This window comes from Arvicanthis niloticus, chromosome 4 (genome assembly GCF_011762505.2).
Source record: "Arvicanthis niloticus isolate mArvNil1 chromosome 4, mArvNil1.pat.X, whole genome shotgun sequence".
In the NCBI taxonomy this organism is placed as follows: domain Eukaryota; kingdom Metazoa; phylum Chordata; class Mammalia; order Rodentia; family Muridae; genus Arvicanthis; species Arvicanthis niloticus.
Genome location: NC_047661.1, coordinates 22,854,436 through 22,876,753, shown reverse-complemented (window position 1 = coordinate 22,876,753; position 22,318 = coordinate 22,854,436). Strand labels below are relative to the sequence as shown.

General features: G+C 45.3%; 1 long non-coding RNA gene across 1 annotated transcript; it reads right to left on the bottom strand.

Moving 5' to 3' along the window:
• Positions 1-4,223: 4,223 nt before the first annotated feature.
• On the bottom strand, positions 4,224-22,316 carry LOC143441970 (uncharacterized). Its single transcript, XR_013109777.1, has 3 exons — positions 22,179-22,316; positions 6,941-7,080; positions 4,224-5,018 (listed from the first exon to the last, which is right to left on the bottom strand). It is a non-coding gene; the product is annotated as an uncharacterized LOC143441970 (long non-coding RNA).
• Between the last annotated feature and the right edge of the window lie 2 nt (positions 22,317-22,318).

The window sequence follows — 22,318 nt, the reverse complement described above, 5'->3', positions numbered from 1 at the left end:
ACTGACCATAGTCTGAAATTTCCAAAACTGTGAGCCCAAATTAATTGTTAGTTTGTCTCAAGGATGTTGTTGGAGCCACAGGAGGCTGATTAACACATTCAGCAGTCTGTATGGTCGTGTACTACATAGTCCCACATCTTCCTCATCACTTCCTGTAACTTACTGAATATGTATCCATGGTCATTTTTATCCATTACTCTCAGTATGATTGTAGAGTTTCTGCTGTGAGTTATAGGATACATGATCTGAAGGCACAAATTCAGTGCCATTTTATATGATCCACACTTGTAAGTTTGTCAGAAATTGGCCCATTGACCAATTGGCCCTTTCTTCTAATGGTAGTTGTTTGCTGGCTAACTTCTCCCTGGTTACCTCACAGCCACCCCATATCAGCATCTGTCTCAGAGCTGGCCAGTACAGTTTTAGCAAATATTTCTGAAATGCATTAAAACGCATATAAGTCCTTGATCACCATCAGCATGCTGAAGTATTCTTCCACCTGGGCCACACAGGCTGTGCTTCTCCATCTGGATATATAGCAGGAGGAGATTTACTCGGGGTGTCCTGCAACTACATGAGGGTGTGATGTAGCCATGGTGAGCCACCCTGTTAGACTAGTAGCCACAGGGAAGTAGCAATGAAGCATTAGGTCAGAAAGCAGAAAGCAGTGATGTGTGTGGAAAGACAATGCTGCTGAAGCATGCAGCAAAACAAAAACTTCTTACTACTAAGGGAAGGTGGTTGGAGGCCATTCTTTATATGTCTGACCAGAAATATAGCATCCTGTGAATAAAGACTGTGTGTGTGCCTCAGTTAATTCTGTAACTATAATTGATTCAATACATAAAAATTAAAAGATCTTTCTCAGTAATCTGTATGTGTGGCTATGTGTGTACATATTTGTGTGTGTTGTGTGTGTTGAATTTCCTCATGCCATTGTTTTGCAACTCTGAGATCCCAGGGGACTAAGCTAGAGTTGCCCAGCATGGTAATAGCCCAATATATGCCCACCTACACCCACTGACACCCTGAATTGTTACTGCCTCTCTGTCTCATGCTGTGTCCGCCAGTGTCTCTCAGAGTCATCTTCCAAGGAAACCAACTGGACTCTATCAGAGTCTGTGTCCAGACTTTACGAACTCTGGTGTCTGGTGCTAAGAAGCCTTGTGGCCTCAGACATATTATTGCTTAATGTCTGAGCCTCAGTTTCCCATCTACACAATGAAAATGGTGATACCTATGCTTCAAAGTCTTGAGAATAGAATTGTATATAAGTCGCCATATGATAGGAACAAACCTCTGGTTCCCACCGTCAGTAACAGGCACAGAAGCATCCATTCTGTGACTGGTGCTGCCCCGACTGTAATACACACTGAGACCCCTTGGGATCTTTCTGAAAAGGCAGGCCGCAAAATTCAGAATCGGGCACAGGGCCTAAGATCCTGCTGTCCAAACAAACTCCCACAGAAAACCAAAGCTTGCTGGCTCTCAGACCATCAGCTGAGCGGCGAGGGCATGCTGAGTCCTATGCCAGAGGGAAAGACAAACTGTTGGTATAATCACTCAAAGGTTGGGTTTTCTGTGATATGTAACACATGTGCATATTGGGTATACACACACACACACACACACACACACACACACACATTTTCAGATGTTGTAGACCACAGGCTGTTCCTTTGCATATGTGAATAGTCTTCGGTAGTCTTAACTTCTGTTCTGGTACCTAATTCGCTTCTGCTTATCCATTTCCAATTGACTTCCAAACTTTCTGGTGTGGAGCAGAAAGCATTTCATCTCGCATAGTTCCAACCCTCACATGGGCAGGGCTCAGCTGGGCCTTCCTGTTTCGTTGGCATCATGCAGGTAATTTGTTGGTAGTCCTCTGGTGTCCGAACTTGTATAAAAAGGCCAGAGCAGATTCCTTTCTTTTCATGCACCTTGGTGGGAATAGCCAGGAGGCTGAACTCAGCAGGAACCATCACCAGGACATTGGTTTGAGATGTGTGAGGAAAGATGGTCCCTGCTCAGCTCACATACTGCTGGGAGCCAAAACTCCCAGGTCTATATGGAAGAGATCACCTTGGAAATCACATGTTATTGTTTTTCTCTCACTTCAAAGCAGTAATAGATAGCCCCAGACCAAGAAGAGAGGAAAGACCCATTCCTCATTAAACCATAACCACATTTAAAACAGTGCCAGCTATGCCTTTGGTTATAAAAGCTAATATTCCAGACATGTGAAACACAAACTCACTCCCAAGATCTTACCAGCACCACCAGTACCACCAGTACCACCAGCACTACCAGTATCACCACCACCAGCAGCACTACCACCAGCATCAGCATCAGCACCAGCACCACCCGGCTCCGAGTTCAGATCACTCATGAATCAGTTTCTGGCAGGCAACAAGTAGACAAACGTCAAACCCTGTTTCTATGAAATTAGTGGAAAGTCAGGGCATTTGGCTCGTAAGTCAAACTGAGAACTCCAAGAACTGTGTTTTACATAAGAAGATGGGAGACACTAGTAAGAAGCTTTTCATTTTGAAGGAATGCTTTCAATTTACTTCATGAATGCAAGGCTGTGCCTACATGAGACATTAGGAAATCCAACCACTGTGCAGTCACAAGGGAGTCATGTATGTCCCCAGTCTCTCTTAACCCAGTACCCGTGAGCACTCTTTATAGTTTTCACACTGTTGAATGTAGATTAAGCAGAATACAGGCAGGTAGGTTTTTATGATTACTTTTTTTGAAGTGATACAAGAAATACTTATTTTTTAAAAATTCACTGAATTCCAAATTAATAAACAGTCCACCCAGTCCAACTAAGGCAGGGGAGGGAAATGGCTGGAGATAGGTAGGGACTCATCCTGAGTGAGTTACTTAGAACTTACCAGTGTGTGTGTGTGTGTGTGTGTGTGCGCACACGCGCGTCTTGCCCCCACAGGCCAGAAGAGAGTCAGATAGCCCGGAGCTGGAGCTACAGGTGGTTGTGTGTCACTGGGCATGGATCCATTAGCTGAGATATAAGCTCTGGTCCTCTGCATGAAAAGCAAGGGCTTTTACCTGCTGAGCTATCTCTCCAGCCACTTTACAAATTACTTCATCTTTGTTCTACAAGGTGAAGGTATTAGATGTCTGGATGAAGATAAAGGGTGGTTAGGCTTGGGCTGGCTTCAGTGATCAATGAAAGCTCTTTCCAGATATGTAAATGTTTAGTAATAAGTTCTCATAGCTACATGACAAACATGAATATGTGCCAAAAATGTTTATTCCTCTCTCATCCTTGGAGTTAACATCAAGTCTCTCTTATTTTTCTCATTAATAGACTTACAAGAATCCATAGATGAGAAGTCATCTTATATGATAAGGAGACGACAGGCTAAAGTCTCCACAAGAGTGTGTCATCATCTCAACCCAATGCAAAGCCCTTCCTTAGTCCAGACCATTGTAATAGATTCCTTACCAATGTACCCAACAGAGCCCATCAGGTTAAAGTTGAACTTCTTCCCTGCCTAAGCTATGTGCTTCACTGATCTTGTTAAATCTGACCAATGGTTTAAGTCAACATTAAAACAGAAGAAACACACACATACACACTCAAGTATGCATGCAAGCATATGTGTGCACACTCACACATGTGAGCACACACATACTTGCACATACATGTATGCAAACTCTCACATGCATGTATGCATGCACACACGTGTGTGCACACACATATGACACATGCACATATATGTATGCATACTCACACACATTTATGCATGCACACACATATGCATGCACATTTATTTATGCACACTTACACACACACATGCATGCACACATGTGTGTGCATACCCACACATGTGTGTACACGCATGCATGCACATACATGTATGCACACACACACTCTTTCTCTCTCACACACACATACACACACACACACACACACACAAAGCTGTATCAAGAATGACAATTCCTCACACACACAGCTAAAGTGGTATGACAGGCAAGGCAGCAGCTTACAGACAGTTCTCAAACCAGGAAAATAATGTCAGTCTCTGTTGTAGACAGGATCTGCATCATTCCTGGCATAGGATTTGGAAACACTCCTGAGCCTCAGGATGCTCCTACACTGAGCATGTAGACAAAAATCCATCAACTGTGACAGCAACTGGCTATCTTTCATATACAATTCTCATCCCATAAGCGCAACCTACGTAGAGCCAAAATACTCCATTATGTTGTTTTATTTGGTATTTTAATGCGAAACAGGTCCCTGAAAAGTCTATCCAACAGTTGTATTGCCAGGCTTTGACAGAGAGACAACGTTGTCATTTTGCTTATATTTCTTCTGAAGCCTCCGTTGAGCAAGCACTTGTTTGTTTACAGTTCTTTTACCATTATAAAGGCTTTAAAAACTAATGCCTCTTGACATTATAAAGTGTGAGTAGAGTCCACACCAGGAAAAACAAGGTTAACTACCTACTAATCAAAGGGACACTGCCATATACTGCCCAAGGCAGCTGCATTTCCCAAAGTTTTTGTTGGGTCTAAACATTTTTTTAACATCTATTTGCTTGTCTATTAGAGGGAGGCACATCATTACAGTGCAGATGTAGAGGTCAGAGAACACTCACAAAAGTCAGCCTCTCCTTGGGAGTGTGTGTGGCTCCCAAGGACAGAACTCAGGTCATCAGGTTTGGTGGTAAGCATCTTTCCTGGCTGAACCATTTTACCAGACCAAGCTCCAACTGTTTAGAACGATGCTAGGGCCTATGCAAGTGGTCCTTAAACAGAGGCTCACTCGGGAAAAGCTGTCCTTAGAAGCTTTGCAAACCTAAATCCATAGGAGATGGTCACAATTAGGAATCATCTTCTGAAATGGCACAGAAGGTCCCAACAAGGGAAAACCCAAGGTCTTCATGATGCTGCTCCCAGATTGCTGCAGACCTTGGGAGATGGCTTCATCCTTAAGAACTGAGATAGCAGGAGGCTCAGGACATTCTGGGAGCCATTGGAATTCCCTGTGGAGACGACAAGAACATTCTTTTGAGCATCCTTTGCTAACAGTAAATCTTCACCCTTCAGGGATGAAATCATAGCCATGCAGAGCCAACAGCATCTGAATGGGTGAGGTAATAAAGCTGTCTTTGCTTTAAAACCAGATGTAGCTATCAATAAGGGAGACTGGAATTCTAGGAAACAGATCCTAGCTTTCAGAAACATGTTCACAGAAACTCAGGGGAGAAATCCTAGTCTCCCTAAAGGATGTTTACCTTAGTAAAGCTCTTTTTTGGAGGGGAATAGCTGGGGGAGAGGGCCACATTTAGTAATTTTTCTTTAAACCAACTTTATTACTTTTAAATGCCACCTCGAGTACAACACGGTCTCATTTATATAGAACTTGAGAGTGAAGGCTTTGTGCAGATGAAGCCACACAGGAAAATTTACAAGATAAAAATCACAAAACCATTCACATTTCAATTAAGCAGCTGAAAGAAATGTCTAAGGGACATTTAGGGGTGCACAGAGCAGCTCAATTGTGTCTCACCCTCTGTGGCCCTGAGCCAATCACAGCGAGCCTCCCCACAGGGTTGCTCAAAGGATGGCGTGATTCATCTATGTAAAGCATTTTGACAATCTAGCACATAATAAAATCCACATAAGTGTTAGCAGCTATTAATCTTTATTAATATTTTCCTGTTCCTGGGTCTCAGAATTTTTAATGTCTTTCATGTGGTCTCGTTGCTCACTCACCCCACTTATGTTAAATGTAGCTTCCCATCACAGGGCACACACACGTTTTTTAAGGCTTGGAAAATCACACATGCTTATGCATGGTGTTCTTATCTAGACAGATGAGCGTTCATGCAAATCACTTGGTTTTTACTCAAGGGCCTGACACACGCACTAATTGCAGGATTGCCACATCCTTCTGGTTTCGAGAAAAGTCCTATCTAGCACTCAGCAAATATTTACTGCATGCTAACCATAGCCACGGCAACACGTCAGGAACTTCGAGAGAAAAAAACAAGGAAAGAAAAGGCACAAGAGCTTCAGGACGATTGCCTGTTGAAGGAGGAGGAGTGGCGTGTGAGGAAGAGCATCAGTTGAGAGAAGAAGGGCGGGTGGCCATGAGCTGCCCTGTGCCTGCCAGCAGCATCCTTCAAAGAGGACACAGGATGTGGAGAAGGCAGAGAAGGCCCAAGGATGGGTCACTGTACAAGCTCTTCCAGTGACTTTGAGCCTAATCACAAGGGAGAAGTAAAATCCAGGATTAAAGGAGTTAGAAGGGAGCAGGTGGAGGAAGCGTGATGTATTTGATGGATACTGCAAGAGGTGCACTGAGAAGAGCAGGAGGAGGGTGGAAACTCGCCCGTGGAAGAGGAAGTGAAGGAACTCCCTGAGAGCTGAGGATGGCTCGATCAGATGGGCATGGGAAGCATGGTGAGACATCATTGTATTCCCAGCACTGTGGAGGTGGAAGAGGACCAGCCAGCCTAGTCTACTTGGCATCTCCAGACGGCAGAGTTATAAAGTTACCCACTCTCAAAAATGAAAAAAGAGGGATAGTGCATGAAGAATGTTTTATCCTGACCCCCCCACACACACACTGAATCTCAGCCTTTTAAGCTGTTTTCTGGCAGTGCTGGGACTAGACTTGGGTCTCAAGAATGGCAACCAGTGCTCTACCACTGAACTACATTCCCAACCCTCTCTTAGAAGTGATGTAATTTAAATAGGTTTTTAAGATTTTAGATTTACTACAAGAATAACCGTAGCAAAGACTCCAGTAATGGAGGGCAAGGAGCCTGTAACAAGGCAAGGCCTCAAGTGGAGGGTGTTTGGTTTTGGACCCAAAATATGTACCTAAGCCCCTTGTCCCAGGTCCGAAGCCAGAGGCATTCGGACACCAACCCAGCCACAAAACCTTCGCCCTACATACAGTTTGTCAAGCCTGCAGAGTGTTCTGGGACTGCAGCCAAGCATAATCTTCATCAGAGAGACCAGAGAGACTTCATCCAGCAACTGATGGGAGCGGATGCACAGTTCCACAGCCAAACACTAGGAGCAGCTCAGGAAGTCCTGTGGAGGAAGAAGATGAAGGGTTGGAGAAACCAGAGGGCTCAGGGACACAGGAGGAGAATATGGTCCACAGAACCAAGTGACCAGGACTCACGGGGGCTCACAGAGACCAGGGAACCTGTAGGGATCTGACCTAGGTCCTTTGAATATAAATTATGGCTGAGTAGCTTCGTGTTCTTGTTGGAACCCTAACAGTAGGATCAGGGGCTGTCCTTGACTCTTGCCTACTTATAGGACCCTTCCCCTACTGGGTTGCCTCATCCAGCCTTGATGTGATGGTATGTTCCTGGTCTTACTGTAGGTTGTTATGCTGAGGTTAGTTGATGTCCCTGGGAGGCCTGATCTTTTGGGGGTGGGAGGGGCAGACATGGGGGAGGGGTGGATCTGGAGGAGAGGCAAGGTGGAGGGGAGAGAGACAGGGAGAGGGAAAGGAGGGAAAACTGTGGTCCAGATGTAATATATGAGAGAACAATAAAAAGTAGATTTTAGATTTAATTATGTATGTATGCCTGTGTCTGTGTGAAGGTTCATATATGTGAGTGCATGTGCCATTGAGTCCAGAGGAGGGCGCTGTATCCCACTGGTGCTAGAGTTGCATCTGGCTGTAAGCAGAAGCTTATAATCAAAACTTTATCATTCATGGTATTTTATAAAAACCCATGTAGAGTTAAAGCCTTTACAGCCACTGTGACTGAAACATGTGTAGATATGAGTATAACTTATGTCTCTGTGTTTTCAGGAGTTTGAGGATGCATTAACCTGTGTTTCCAGTGCTTCTGGCCCACCTCATCCCACAGAAGACTGAGGTACCAGGCATGGGATCCACAGAGCACAAATCCACCTTCTGCACAGACCTCATGCCCTACTATTTCTTCCAAGTGGATCAGCCAACTCCAAAGACCTCTTTTCACGGAAAATGACTGGCACTTTGGTTTTTCCCAACAGTAAAAGATTTTACTGGTTTTTCTTTTTCAGACCAATTAACTAGTTTGTGCTTATTGTAAAAAAAAAAAAAAAAAAAAAAAAAAAAAATCATCAACTTATGGAGAAGGAAACCCTCTGGGAATCCTAGTACCTCTGAGACAAGCCTATTAATATTTTAAGACTCCCCTGACTATTTATTATATGTGCACACATATGTGTCTTTATCACAATATCAGAAACACATTGATAACATATATTATTTAGTCATTTCATTTTCAACTTCCTCTTTTCCATTTTCCCATTCCTCCGTCCTACATTTCACTCTATCTACCATTCAGAATTACATGCAAATGCATAAATAGTTAGAGATCTAGCCCAGGGATACAGTACTTGACTGCCATCCATAAAATCTTAGATTCAATCCCCAGTAAATAAAAAATATATGTATATTATTATCGTTATTAGACTGCCCTAAAGTGTGTCCATGGAGGAAACACCTCTAAGTTCAGTATTTACTGCAAGTCTACTATGTGCAGGCAGGTCACCAAATATACTTGCTACCTGTACACTGTCTCATTAAATTCTCACAAAAACGTTATTTTTTTTTCATTTAAATTCATTTCCCTCCTGTCCTTGCTTTATAAATGAGAAAATTGAACATCTTTCCCTAGGGTATTCATTGCAGATGCAGGACAAGCACAGATGAGAGCTGGCCAGTCAGCTCAGTCAGCGAAGTGCTTGTGCTGCAAACACAGGGCCTCAAGCTTAGTCTCTAGAGCCCACAACTGGTGCCAGCACCAAGAATGGGATCACGGTCCTCAAATGATTGGTCAGGGCTAACCTTGAGACAGCCTCTTCTCCCCAAACAATACAGTCTATTGCCCAAATGCCCACTAGAACTTGTTAGTAAAACTCTATTGCTGGAGATACCACACTTTGGCCACAGAATATGAAGAAATCAAGTTGGTATTGACCAGAAAGCTTCCTCCCTTTGACCATCTTTCATAGTAGTGGAAAGAACTGGCCAATCATTCAACTTTACCAATGAAGACTTGGGAGGCAGAATGCTGGGGTTAGAGACTGTTAGCTCAGAGAAGCAGAGAAAGCTTCCAGCTAACCTTCCTCCTCAGCCAGTGTCTCAGCAGCAAATCCCCTCTCATACAGTCTCAGAAAACCTCCTTCCAACTGAACATCCCTCCTCCCTTCCACTTCCTGTGTGTCTTTCTGTCCATCATCCCGACTCCCTCTTATTCTCTATGGTTTTTTTCTTAATAATCCTATGTTCGCTTCTTGTCAACTGGTTGCTCTCTCCGCCTCTTGACCTATGGTAGACTTTATTTAATCCAGTTTACAAGATTAAAAAACAACAGGGCTGGGATTTAAAGTATGCACCACCACACCTCGATACAAGTGAACATTTTTAGAAGAAGGCTGCAGACTTGGGGTGAAGCACTTACCTACCTTGTGTGAAGCCCTGGGTTTGATCCTCACAGCAGCTTAAGAAAATTGGAAGTTTAACTAAATTGATCTTATAAAAGAAACAGAGTGAAGGTTGGGGAGTTACTGTGACTAAGTAAATAAAAGCGGCTGCTATCAGGAAAAAAATCTCATCAACCTTTGAAATGTTAAAAGATTGTCAGGAGCTTCAGGTAAAAGAATACTGCCAAAAGCCAGGAGTTGGCTCAGCCAGCCAGGGGCGGCTCAACAAGCAAAACCACCTGCTCCCAAGCCTGGTGACCCAGGTTCAGTCCTGAGACCCACACAGTAGGAAGAGAGAATAAAGTCCCAAAATCTTCCACTGACTTCCACACATGCACTGTGGTACACACACACACATTCACAACACATAAATAAATGTTAAGAAATAAAAGAATACCACCAAATGTACCACCCATAGCCTCTAAGGTTTGACCTTCCCACCACATCCCTTCTCTGCGTTGGCCCTGCGTGGCTATCACAAGTTCTTGGTGATGCTCAAGATTTAGAGAACTTATAAACACACAAGGCAGAATCACTCCAAGCCACCTGTGAACAAGAATTCCTGGAAAGAAGCTTGAGACTAAGTGACCGACCAGAGCTGAAGAACCGTGGAGAGACAGGAATGTGACAGGTCCAAAGGCTAATTACCTTATCCTGTGCTAGCTTTAGCCCCCTGAATTCCTCACCCACCTCTGTGTCAGAACTAACAAACATCCTGTGACTAACAGACAAAAATGTTTGGGGAAATCTATTAACATAGCAGACCCCTGGATTCCACCAATCCAAAAGCTAAGAATATCATCAGATAGCCTCTTAGGCTTCTAGCTAAGTATCTCCCACCTAACCACCTCTCTGACATGCCCACTAATGTATTTTAAACTTGCCCTGATTTATGACTTAATCTGTAAAACTATGAAACTTCATGAAACTGATTCTAGGTTGGAACGTTGTATTTGAAGGAGCCGGAGCTCTATGCTCACGAGTCATATGCTCTAGAATAAACCATGCTTTCCATTCTTTCAACGCAAACAAAGACAAAAAGGAGGGCTCATCTCCTGGCTCTTCCCAGTCCTCAGACCCTGGAGCCAAGCTGGAGAAGGAGGCCAGCATACTGCACCCTTGCCTGCAGCATGCCTGCAGAATTATATAGCTTCCACATCTACATCGGTCCCTCGTGCTATACATCCGCACACTAGACGTGTTCAGGAAAGCAGGTTTTAATTTAATGTGTTTCATAAGCAAAAGCTGTGGAAATACTTCCATGCCTAACCTTTTCAATGTTTTTGTTTCTCCTGAGTTTGGATTCTTCCGACAGAGTGCCTGCTTCCCTTTTCTTAATGGAGCAAGATTTATGTCTGAGATTAGAGCACTGGCTTGGAAAAGTCATTTCAGTTTTAAAAGGTGTATTTTTTTTTTTAATAATAACAGATAGGACAATCTCAGAAGAAAGGGGCATGTTTGGAATGTTAACACAGACACTGAAAGAACTTGCTGCCTCTGCCCCTAGTTAGCAAGCCAGGTATTAAACATTTCCAAAAAAAAAAAAAAAAAAAAAAAAAAAAACCCAAAACCCCAAAGGAGGGTTGGCCAGACAGCTCAGCATCTAAAAGTGTTCAACACTCTGGTCTGACAACTTGACTCAGGTCCCAGGAACTCAGATTTAAAAAGCCAAGGTAGTTGGGGTAATGGGGAGAGACAGAACTGAGTTGTTTTAAATGACAGCCCAGATGTATAACTTTTAGGCTAAGCTATCTCAGGTCACTTTGGAAATACAGAGTAAGGCAGAGGTCATTATGAAAGAAATAGCTTTACTGGAGGAAGCATGCTCTGCACAGGCATGGCCCTCCATGCCAACGCCCACAGGCATGTTGGAAGAGGGACCAGTGATCCTCCTTTATGCAACCGGGTCATGCCACGATTCAACTGTACTTTTCAACTTATTAGGAAAAGTCATTTTCAATGAAACTATGATGTCACACTTGGAGGGGGATGACAGATGCTAAATCCTCCCTGCTGAGTGGAAGCAGCAGAGGAGTCCAGAGCTCTTCCCGGAGAACTGTACAAACCTCCCTATAACTGCCCTCTCAAAGTCCATGAGAACTAGAGCTACGACTCAATGGTTCTGAGCGTCATCTACACAACCAGTTGTCTGGAGCACTTTATGTCAGTGGTGTCGGGAGACTTAAACGGTGTGGTAAGTGTCCCTTCCTTTCCATCTGGTTGTCAGGATACCTTTGAGATCTTGGGTTAAAAGAAAAACAACAGTCAGAATGGCTAAGATCAAAAACTCAGGGCTTAGCAGATGCTGGCAAGGATGTGGAGAAAGAGGAACACTCCTCCATTGTTGGTGGGATTGCAAGCTGATACAACCACTCTGGAAATCATTCTGGCAGTTCCTCAGAAAATTGGACATAGCATTACCTGAGGACCCAGCTATACCACTCCTGGGCATATACCCAGAAGATGTTCCAACATATAACAAGGACATATGCTCCACTATGTTCATAGCAGCCTTATTTTCTAGCCAGAAGCTGGAAAGAACCCAAATGCCCTTCAACAGAGGAATGGATACAAAAAATGTGGTGCATTTACACAATGGAGTATTACCTATTAAAAACAACGAATTCGTGAAATTCTTAGGCAAATGGATAGATGGAACTAGAAAATCTCATCCTGAGTGAGGTAACCCAATCACAAAAGAACACACATGGTATGAACTCACTGATAAGTGGAAATTAGCCCAAAAGCTCGAAATACCCAAGATACAACACACAGACCACATGAAATGAAGAGGAACTTTGGAACACTTCTCCCCCAACCCATGGAAGAGGCCAATTAACATTCCTCTGTCAGAGGACACTTGCTGGACTGTCAGAGGAGGAAGGGAGAGGCTGATTACACATGGAAGGGAACCCACCTGAGGGTGGGGAAGGCCCAGAGCACACAGACAAATTCCACAGGATGGACCAATTCTGGCCACCCACAGACAAGGGAGGTCCTTGCCGCCTCATTCCCTAAACACCAATCAGCTTAGAAAGTCACTGTGCTGTCAATCACATTGTGCCTAATGGCTGCTACCCCTAGAGACTGTATAAATGTCCTCTGAACAAGCTGTGCTGGGTAGACTCTCCTTTTGGGATGCAGGATGGCCCCAGCATGCTGGAACATTAAAATTCCTCTTGCTTTTTTGCAGCGATATCTTGTCTCCACATGGTTCACTCAGGGAGACTCTGCTGAGAAGTCTTCCAAAGAGACTAAAGCTCTGCTCGAGAGAGTCTTATAGAAGCTCATGGAGAAGGAAGACCAAAGTGTGGGCCCTTTGTTTCTTCTTAGAAGGAGTAACAAAATACTCATGGGAGCAAATATGGAGACAAAGTGTGGGACAGAAATGGAACGAGGGGCTGTCCAGAGACTGCTCCACCTGGGTATTCATCCCTTGTGCCCTCACCAAAGACAGACACTGATGTGGACACCAGGAAGTGCATGCTGATAGGAGCCTGATATACCTGTCTCCTGAGAGGCTCTGCCATATACATATACAGAGGCAAATGCTCACAGCCAACTATTAAACTGATCATGGGGTTCCCAATGGAGAAGGCAGAGAGAAGACTGAAGGAGCTGAAAGGGTTTGTGGCCCCATGGGAAGAGCAACAATACCAAATAACCAGAGCTCCCAGGGTCTAAACCACCAACCTGGGAGCACATGCTGGAGGGGGGGGGGGACCCATGGCTCCAGCTGTGTAGGTAGGGGAGGATGGCCTTGTCGGGCAAAGGTGGGAGAGGAGGTCATTGGTCTTGTGAAGGCTGGATGCCCCAGTGTGGGGGAATTTGTGGGTGGGGAGGTGGGAGTGGGTGGGTGGGTACACATCCTCATAGAAGCAGGGGGGGGAGATGGGATAGAAGGTTTCTGGGTTGGGGGGAAATGGGGAAAGGGGATTACACCTGAAATGTAAATAAAATAGCCAATAAAAATAAAAAACAAAAACAAAGAAAATGAAAGGAAGAGATGGGATAGATAAAAGGTAGAATCGGGAGGCTGAAGAGATGCCTTGGCCCTTCAACGCATGTGTTGCTCTTGCTGAGGACCTGAGTTTAATCTCCTGCCCCCACACCGCAGCTAACAACTATCTATACCTGTGGTTCCAGGGGATCAGTTACCTTCTTCTGACATCCAGAACACTGCACTTGGTGCACATACATCCACACAAGCACACACCTGTACACATAAAAGAAAAACATTCTTTCCCATTAAAGTAGAGTCTTTAGTAATGATTCTGCACAATGACCTCAGTTGAAGATCCAAAAGTTGATTCGCACTCCACAGTGGAGGTGTGACCTGACCAGGGTGCCATAGTCGCCCCTGCAGGGAGGGAGGCTTCCACAGTGGGAATAATCATCTCCAAATGCCTGCGTTGCAAAGACGAACACAAATGCACTGGAGACGGAAGCCAGGGCCTCGAACACACTGAACACACTTCTGACGTCACCTCCGCTCTCTGGGTTGTTCTAATCGAGGCTTATCCAATCCTTGAGATGGCTGCTTTCTGCAGTTTGGAGAGGACAGAAAACACATTGCTTACGTCACTCTCAATGGTGTACATATAAGTCCTGAAAGCCTGTGACTCATGGTCCTTATATGAAACAGGGAGGAAGAGTCAGTTGTTACAGTATGGTTGTCTTCAAAATATTTTCCATGATACCCGAACATAAAAAACGATAAAAGCTGAACACATGAGCCCAGAAGTTCCTCTGACATCGAAACTCTCCCACCTCAGTGTAGTCTGAAACATCCTCCACAGTGTCTGAAATGTTTGGAAGTATTTTTATTTTAAAAGCCAACTGAGTCCTCAGTCCTTTTAATACATCAGTGAAATTTAAAATATAATATTGAAAATTGTATAAATATAAAAATACTTTTCCCTCAGAACTTGGATTTACCTGAACTTTCACGTGTCATTCTCACCATCCTCTTGGGGAACTTTTGGGGAGGGCTGGGGGCTCACAAAATAGCCAAATGTTGCTCTCTTGGCAGGAGTTTTACAGCACCAAGATGTGTGAAGAATAACTGAGACTCCTGGGGTGTTGTGGGGGAGGGGCCGCTAACTCACAACATAAGGCACTTTCTCAACACTGAAACCTCAGAGCTTCTGACCTCATGGAGACTAAAGACTCTCATGGCTTCTTTGAGGATCTCGGAAGCAGATGAAACTGTCAATGCTGTTTGCAGAAAGATCTAACCAAAGTTAGACCCCCAGCCGTGGCCACCAACAACAATCCACAGAAGTGATGTGCACACTGCTCCATCTTGACACCCGAATTTTGGGGGGATGCCTGAGTTCTCTTGCAATGGTGTGCGTAAGAGCTAGTTGGCTGTGTGTGAGGAACCATGCTTGAAGAGATCGGACCTGTGATGACAATCTCTGTCCAGTCTAAATTGGTTAGTTTCATTTCATCATAATGTGTACTGACATTTACCAAAAGAGGTGTGCATGCATGTGTGTGTATGTGCGTGTGTGTGTGTGTGTGTGTGTGTGTGTGTGTGCGCACCTATAGAGACCAGAAGTCAATACTGTATGTTTTTCTCAGTCCCTTTTCATGACAGAGTCACTCACGGAACCTGGATCAGGTAGGCTGCCTGGCTGGGAAATTCTAGATCTACCTGCCCACGACCTACTCAATGCTGGGATTATGTAAGTGTGATGCCTACTGTACCCCCTTTTTCTGTGAGTGCTGGGAATGCAAACTCAGGTCCCCATGTTTACGAGGTAAGCACTTTATCAACTGAGTCATCCACCTGGCTCACTACAGAAGTTCCAAAACTACAGACTTAGTTAGCCAGGCACCCGGGATTTTTTTTTTTTTTTTTTTTTTTAAGAAAATTAGTCACAAGTTCTGTTTTGTTTCTTTTTAAATTATAACTAAAGGCTAGAGAGGTATTTTAAACAGTAGGGTCATAAGACATGTTTAAGAACAAATAACCAACTCTCTTATATAAATTGATTTTTATTGGTTTTGTTGTTGGTTTGTTGTTGTTGTTGGAGACAGGGTTTCTCTATGTAAAGACCTTGGCTGTCTTGGAACTCATTTCATAGACCAGGCTGGCCTCAAACCCACCTGCCTCGGTCTCCTGAGTGCTGGGATTAAAGGTGTGCCATGATTGCCAGGGTTAATGTAAAATGTTTAAAAAAAAAAAAAAAAACAACTTAGTAAAGAAGAACAAAGTTATATAAGCCATTGCTTAATAAAAGCCATACAACCAAGAACTGTTTTTTAAAGCTTTAATGGGCTATTTTGGCATTGTACAGTTAATTATTTAGATAGTTTCAGAAAGTACTGACCTCTGATAAAAAATATTTAAGTAATATTTTTACACCAATATGGTTTTGTGATTCTTAAACTGATAGAAATTCCTCTATGGGAGGAGGTCCCCTCAATCACCACCAGCAACCCCAACTGCTACCGAAGACTGTTACAAAGCAAAATCACTGGAATTAGGTTTCCAGGTCGGAGGAAAGACCACACAGAGACAGTATGAGATTTGCAAATGAAAAAAATGTGTTGTAGAAAGGGCTGGTAACACAGTTTGGGGTGGGGCTACCTCCATACTCTCTTCTGTGCTCCCACAGTGGCCTTGAAATACCTGAGGTAGGGTATCTGATTTAAAGAGGCCACTTCCCTGTGTTGTTCGGTGGCCTAAGACTGTCCTTGCTCCATGTCAAGAGTGACTCATCCACAGCCAGAGAAAACACAATTCATTAAAACATTGTCCCTGTGTGTCTCTGCCTGATAGAAAAGCCACTGTTCTCCAAGCACTCCTCTGAGGTAAGGCCTGCCATTACCCACCCCTTTGTTTAATGTCGTGAGACACAGGGAAGCTTCAGGGTGGAGAGGAGGTGACCTCAATGCTCTAAGAAGGGGTAACTGTAAGGCAGTAATTAAGTCTAGTTTCATCCTAGGCTAGGCTCCCATGGCTGGATAGGATGGAAGAGCAGGGGCTGGGATGTCCTGAGATGGAGAAAGCCAGTGAGCTGCAGGAGCCAAGGAAACAACCCTCGCCACCAGCGAGCACCTCAACTACCTTCCTTCCCTTCACAAGGAACGACAGCAATTAGGAAATATTACTTGGGCTTGCAGGCTTCTGTCCTGGCCTGGTGAACCCACAGAGACGTCCCCACAAATTACTGGAAACTGCACTTTGAACTCAGGCTTTGGCAAGGAGCCCAGGCAAACAGAAATGTAGAAGTTCCCTTCCTCTGAGGCCCCCTGCACCAGGGTGTCCCACAGACAGGCCAGAGCCAATGGCAACAGGTTGGAATGAGGCCACACCAGCCAGGAAAACAAGCCTGAACCGGCATCATTTCCTACTGCCTCTACTATTTCTGTAAAGGGGTTGGGTTTTTTGGTTTTGTTTTGTTTTGTTGGTTTTGTTTTGTTTTGTTTTGTTTTGTTTTGTTGTTTGGCTTCTTCTCCCTCATTTTGTTGGACTGGATGACAGACACTGGTCCCATCAAGGGATTCTGCCACCATTTTCAGAAAACTCTTGTTTGGTCCTGAACACAACTCTATCAGCTACACCAGTAAGTGTCCAGGGTTTGGTGCGCCAGTAGCAAGGACAGAAATGTGCCAGGGCAGTTGTGAAGCAAACTCTTAGAAACTGCCAGGAACCACAAAGACGAGCTTGTGAACTCTGCCACTGACAGGGATACAGAGTTTTTTTCTGCCCACCAGACCTTCCCCACATGCTGTTAAAATAAATCAGCAATGATCAGCCCAGAACGGGCAGCCTCGGCAACACGGGTCCCAAACCTGTTCCTGCTTCTTCAGAAGAAGCAGCAATCAGATTCTGTTGTTATGTGTCTCCCTAAGAGCATACAATGTGGACAAACAAATCAACCAAGGCATTACAAACCAAATAGGCCAAACCCAGACAGATAAAACTGAGGATTGGGCAGCTGGAACAGCAGGGCCCTTTCCAGCTTCAGGGCTGCAAAGCAACTTCCCCAGTGATCCTAAGTCATTAGCCTGTACTAGGAGGAGAGAAAGGGAGAGGAAGCAGACAGTTCAATGCCAGACCAAGCATTCCTTCGAGACTGACTGGAAACCCAGTGAGACCTCGAGCACTTAAGCCTTCTCTCATTCGTCATTCCACCCTATGTTTGTACTGCTTCATACACAAGGTATGGACACAGGAATGACTGCTTCTGATGATGCTATAAAGAAAAATATCCAGAGGGTATCTTTTTAAGCTCCACGTTTCCTCTAGGGACACAATGTTTCCTAGAACTGCTCATTTTGTCCCTCAGCCCGCAGCTTCCTCTTTTCCCCACTCCCTGACCCGCAACTCACCCAGTTCTGTAATAATTAACAGTCGATGAACAGCACACAATTTGTATGGGTCTGTGTTAACGCAGTGGAAGAGGCCCTTGCCTGTGTGTCCACGAGTGTGAAGCCTGAGGGTCAATCTTGAGTGTCACTCCTCAGGAGCCCTCCTGTTGTTGAGACATGGTCTCTCATTGGGCTGGGGTCACCAATTCAGCAAAGCTGGCAGGCAGTGAGGCACGTGGATCCCCCTGCCTCTCGCTCCTCAGCACTGAGACTACAAGTGCCCCGCCATACCTGCCTTTCTTTACATGGGTTGTAGGTGCTGGGGCTCGAATTCAAGCCCTCGGGTTCATACAGCAAACACACTGCTCACTGAGCTTTCTCCATGGCCCCACAGAGTTTTTCTTAATACTGGTAATCTGTCTCGTTTTAGGGCACCCCTGGCTGGCCCTATAGTCCTCTCCAAAGGTCCCCATAGTACAGCTTGTCTGCTTTCATTGCCAAACACAGACCCTACCCTTTATCTCTTCCCTCTTCCCACCCAGGGGTCCTAGTAATGTAAACAAACAGTAAGTCCAGGTTTCCCACGAAATCTACAGAAATCCTGTGCATGGGCAAATCATTCTCTTGCCCACACGTCCCCTACACGAGTATCACGATGTCCTCCAAGGAAGTGAAGCTCAGTGCCTGGATGCTCTTAGGCTGTGTCCTCATTTATCAAATATTCGGGTAAAAAAAAAAAAAAAACTTAACTCAGGGTTTGGGGTGTTACAACTGACAGCTAGTGGGAGGGGTCCTTCCAAGCACGTGGGGCCTTACGGGGATACGGTTGGGTAGAATGCCAGATAAGAGGTCCAGGCTGAGAAGTCTCTGGGTAGCCTGATCTCAAGACCCAGCCCAGGACAGGGCAGATCTACATGGGGCCTTCTGAAGCCGAGCAGGGCTACTAAGTGCTAGAGAATCCTTAAGGAGGGCTTACACAACTAGAGACCCCTGAATCCCTGCACCATCCCCTACAGGTTCTGAGTCTGTAGGCCTGGCCAGTCTCTGGGCGGTCCTGATGCTGATACCCACAGGACATGGTGGAAAACATGGGATGAGTGTGGAAGAGGACAAAGAGGAGTAAGAAGGGTGAAGGTCAACAGCTCAGAAAGCAGCAAGAGGCACCGAGCACCAGAAGATCTGGGGTGGGGCAGGAACAGAAGACCACTGGACCTGCTGTGGGTGTAGGGTTAGGTGGGGCTGGATCCTTGCCTAGGGGCCATTCCCACTGACTCCCCAGAAACATTGCTTAGTACCCAGTGCCTGTGTAGCACTGGTGTACTGGAGGATTATTTTGGTTTATACCGCTAAATACTCAAACTTGATTAAAATATACAATATGCAGGCAATCATCTTCAGATTTGTGTTATTCTGATTTATTAGCTGGGACATTGAGGTCATGTTTCCTACCACCACATAGGCAGGAACTGAAGGTGAGGGAAAGGCAAAGGGGAAGCACATTTTCAAGTACATAACTTTGCCCTGACTCTCGGGACCCTTAAGAAAACGAGGCAGTCCTATATCCTTCCTCTCACACAATTAAGAGAACCCTAAGTAGCAATTTATGAAACCCCAAAATACACGTGACATGTTAAGACATCCTACAAACGTTAGAATGTTTTTAAATAGATGAGTTTAGTATTCTTTGGAAATGTCCACCCCAACAGCTCTAAGCCCCAGCCGCAGGGCAGCCCACTGGACACAGTCAGCAAGTCTGACTCCTAATCCAGGGTCTTCTTTCCCAATGGCAACTGATGACATCACTGTCTACTTTTGGCACTGTTCCCGATTTCTCAGCTCAACTAGAAAACCTTGTCAGACTCCTCCCATCTGTCCATGGTCCCTGCAGTCCAGGTCTTCATTCCCTCCATCCAGCCCCCAGTGCTTCACTCATTGCCACCAAATAAATGAACCCGGTCCAGAGTTCTAAGAACCACCCCTAATACAGAGACCCTCACTACCTCTCACTATCCAGCCATGTTCTCTTTAAAGAGAACTCTTCCAAATGCATGATGCACTGCCCAGAACAGAGTCTGCATCATGCTGAGTCCTGGCCAATGGCGTAACTCACAAGGGACTTCTGGGAAGACTGGCCCAGCTGGGCTGCACATCCCTCCTGCTGTTCCCTCTTCCTTCTTTGCTGAGCCTGCAATGCAAGTGCAATGGATGGAGTCTGGCAGCCACCTTGGACTTCAAGGCAACTATGAGAATGAACTTGATGCTTTGGAACACAAAAGCCAAAGTCTGGGAGCAGCCTGGGTCCCTGACCGTGCTTGGAGCTCGAACACCTGCTCTGAGTAGCCCTTCCCGAGAGTCTTATGTGAAGAGATAATTTCTGTATCATCAGTCTTTATTATTCATAACTGCAAGTGAGTCAGAACTGCAGAATCAGAGCTGCAAGTGAATCTGCTCCCCAAAACCATGATGGCTCTCAAATTCCAATGAAACAACATCTCTTTGATCCAACAGCTATGGCAACCCAGTATCTGGAGGCAAACATCACTTCCAGGTTTTTTTCTTCTCTTCCTGGCTACTTCCTAGAAGCAGGGCCCTCACTGAGAGCAACTGGCCAGTTCCTGGAGCTAAACAAGAATGGGTCTCAGAAGCCTATCTGCAGCCTAGTCATTCTCTCTGCAGAAATGGGTTTGCCATGCAGCCTCCCCTTTTGATTTCAACCTAATATCTTGCACGAAAGTCCCAGCAAGACCGAGCACCCAAATCAAAACAAAATTATTCAATAACTTGCAAGAGTTGCTCTGCTTGTAAAGCCATGCTTTAGTTTGTTTCCTTCAAGATGAGGTATCTGAGGCTCACAGGGGTGGCCGTGGCTGTGGCCGTGGCTGTGGCAGTGACTGTGGCTGTGACTGGGATGAGGCTAGTGAGCAAGGACTCCTGGTTTTTTTGGTTTTTTTGGGTTTTTTTTCCAATTTACTACGTGATCAGAGGTGCTCAGTGAACGAAGAATGAAAACCCCAGTCTCCAGGTACTGAACTGTCAATTAAGAGGGACTGAGCCTAAGCTGCAGTGTCCAGGAGGTCTCAGTCCCCACCAACTAGGCTGACTAAAGACACAACACAAAGAACAAATACGATGGGATTAGTTTTTAAACATCAGAACGTTTCTTATTCATTTCCATGCCCAAAGGAACTGCTGTAATTAGGCCAGTATCCAGAGAAATTTATATGCTAGGTCAAAGGATGTGTCTCCCTGTGATACTCATAAAACCCTATTGGCTGGGGCTCCACACTATTAAAAAGCATCAAGACGTTGGCCTACTTGAGAAACCACATCCTGTCGTCTCTTGAGGTATGGTGCAGGAGTTGAATGACCAGATGTGGCAGGTTGAGCTAAAGATGCCTGGACCAGCCTTGGGGTGTCATTAGGACACAGTTCTGTACATGACTATCTTTCAGGAAATTGGCAACACGGGGTGTCACTGACGTCAGAGGAAGGGATTTAGGAGATCATCTGGTGAAGGCTGGCTTTGTAGATTTCACAATTTTGAGTGGGACCTTTACTCTCCACCTCTGAAATAAAACCAGAGAGAGCAGGACAAGCTCACCTGTTGCCTAAGACGAAATTCACTGGGATGTGGCCCCTCAACACAGCCAAAGCAGAAGAAACAGAAGTAGGGGCAGGGTTAGGGACACGGTGACTAAAGAATATTCTGCCATCCCAGCTCAGAAGTGAAGTGGGAAAAGAATGTTCTGGACCATGACCCCAGACAAGGTCCCTATCTTCCAGAGAGAAAACCAGGACAAATTGGTGTGGATAGGAGCAGGCCAATGACTCTAACACTTGTGACCTCCACAACCTGATGCCCACACTGAGAACTTCAGCAAATGGCCTCTCTAAAACGCCTGTAGAGTGGAGTTGATAACCAATACCTACTTGACAAGGTGTCAGCAGGAATGAAAGAGGGTACCACGCAGTCCTGGCACTGGGGAGCGCTCACAGATGGTATCAGTTTCCCTAGTTCACAGGTCCCTCCAAACCCTTAGCTAACCCATAAACACTGGGCAGGCAGAGCCTGCTAGCCTTCTCCCAAGCTCTCAGAGTGAACACCGGGTTCTTTACGTGCTTTGGCTGATTGACTAATGGGCGCCGGAGCAGCTGAGCTGTTAGGTCACGTGTGACAACATGTTCCTACCGTCAGAGAAACCTCCACCAGCCCTTTATGTGGGGAAGAAAAAGCAAGTCCTCGAGCCTTTTAAAGCAAACCAAAATGTCCCTCGCGGCCCCCCATTCGGAAGATGAAGGATGCGAGTTGTGGGGCAGGCAGCGGGGCGCTCTGGCCTTCGTGAGACTTGCAGTGCCCTGTTACTGTGTACCTGCTGGGGTCCTGCGGTTCAGCTCCGTGAAGCCGAAATGCCAGTCCAGCCTTTCATTTGTCCCGATCAAAGCAGCAGTGGGGCGGTGCAGACCTGAGTTTGCAAAAAGTATGCTCCCACCAGGGTGCAGAGCTCACCTG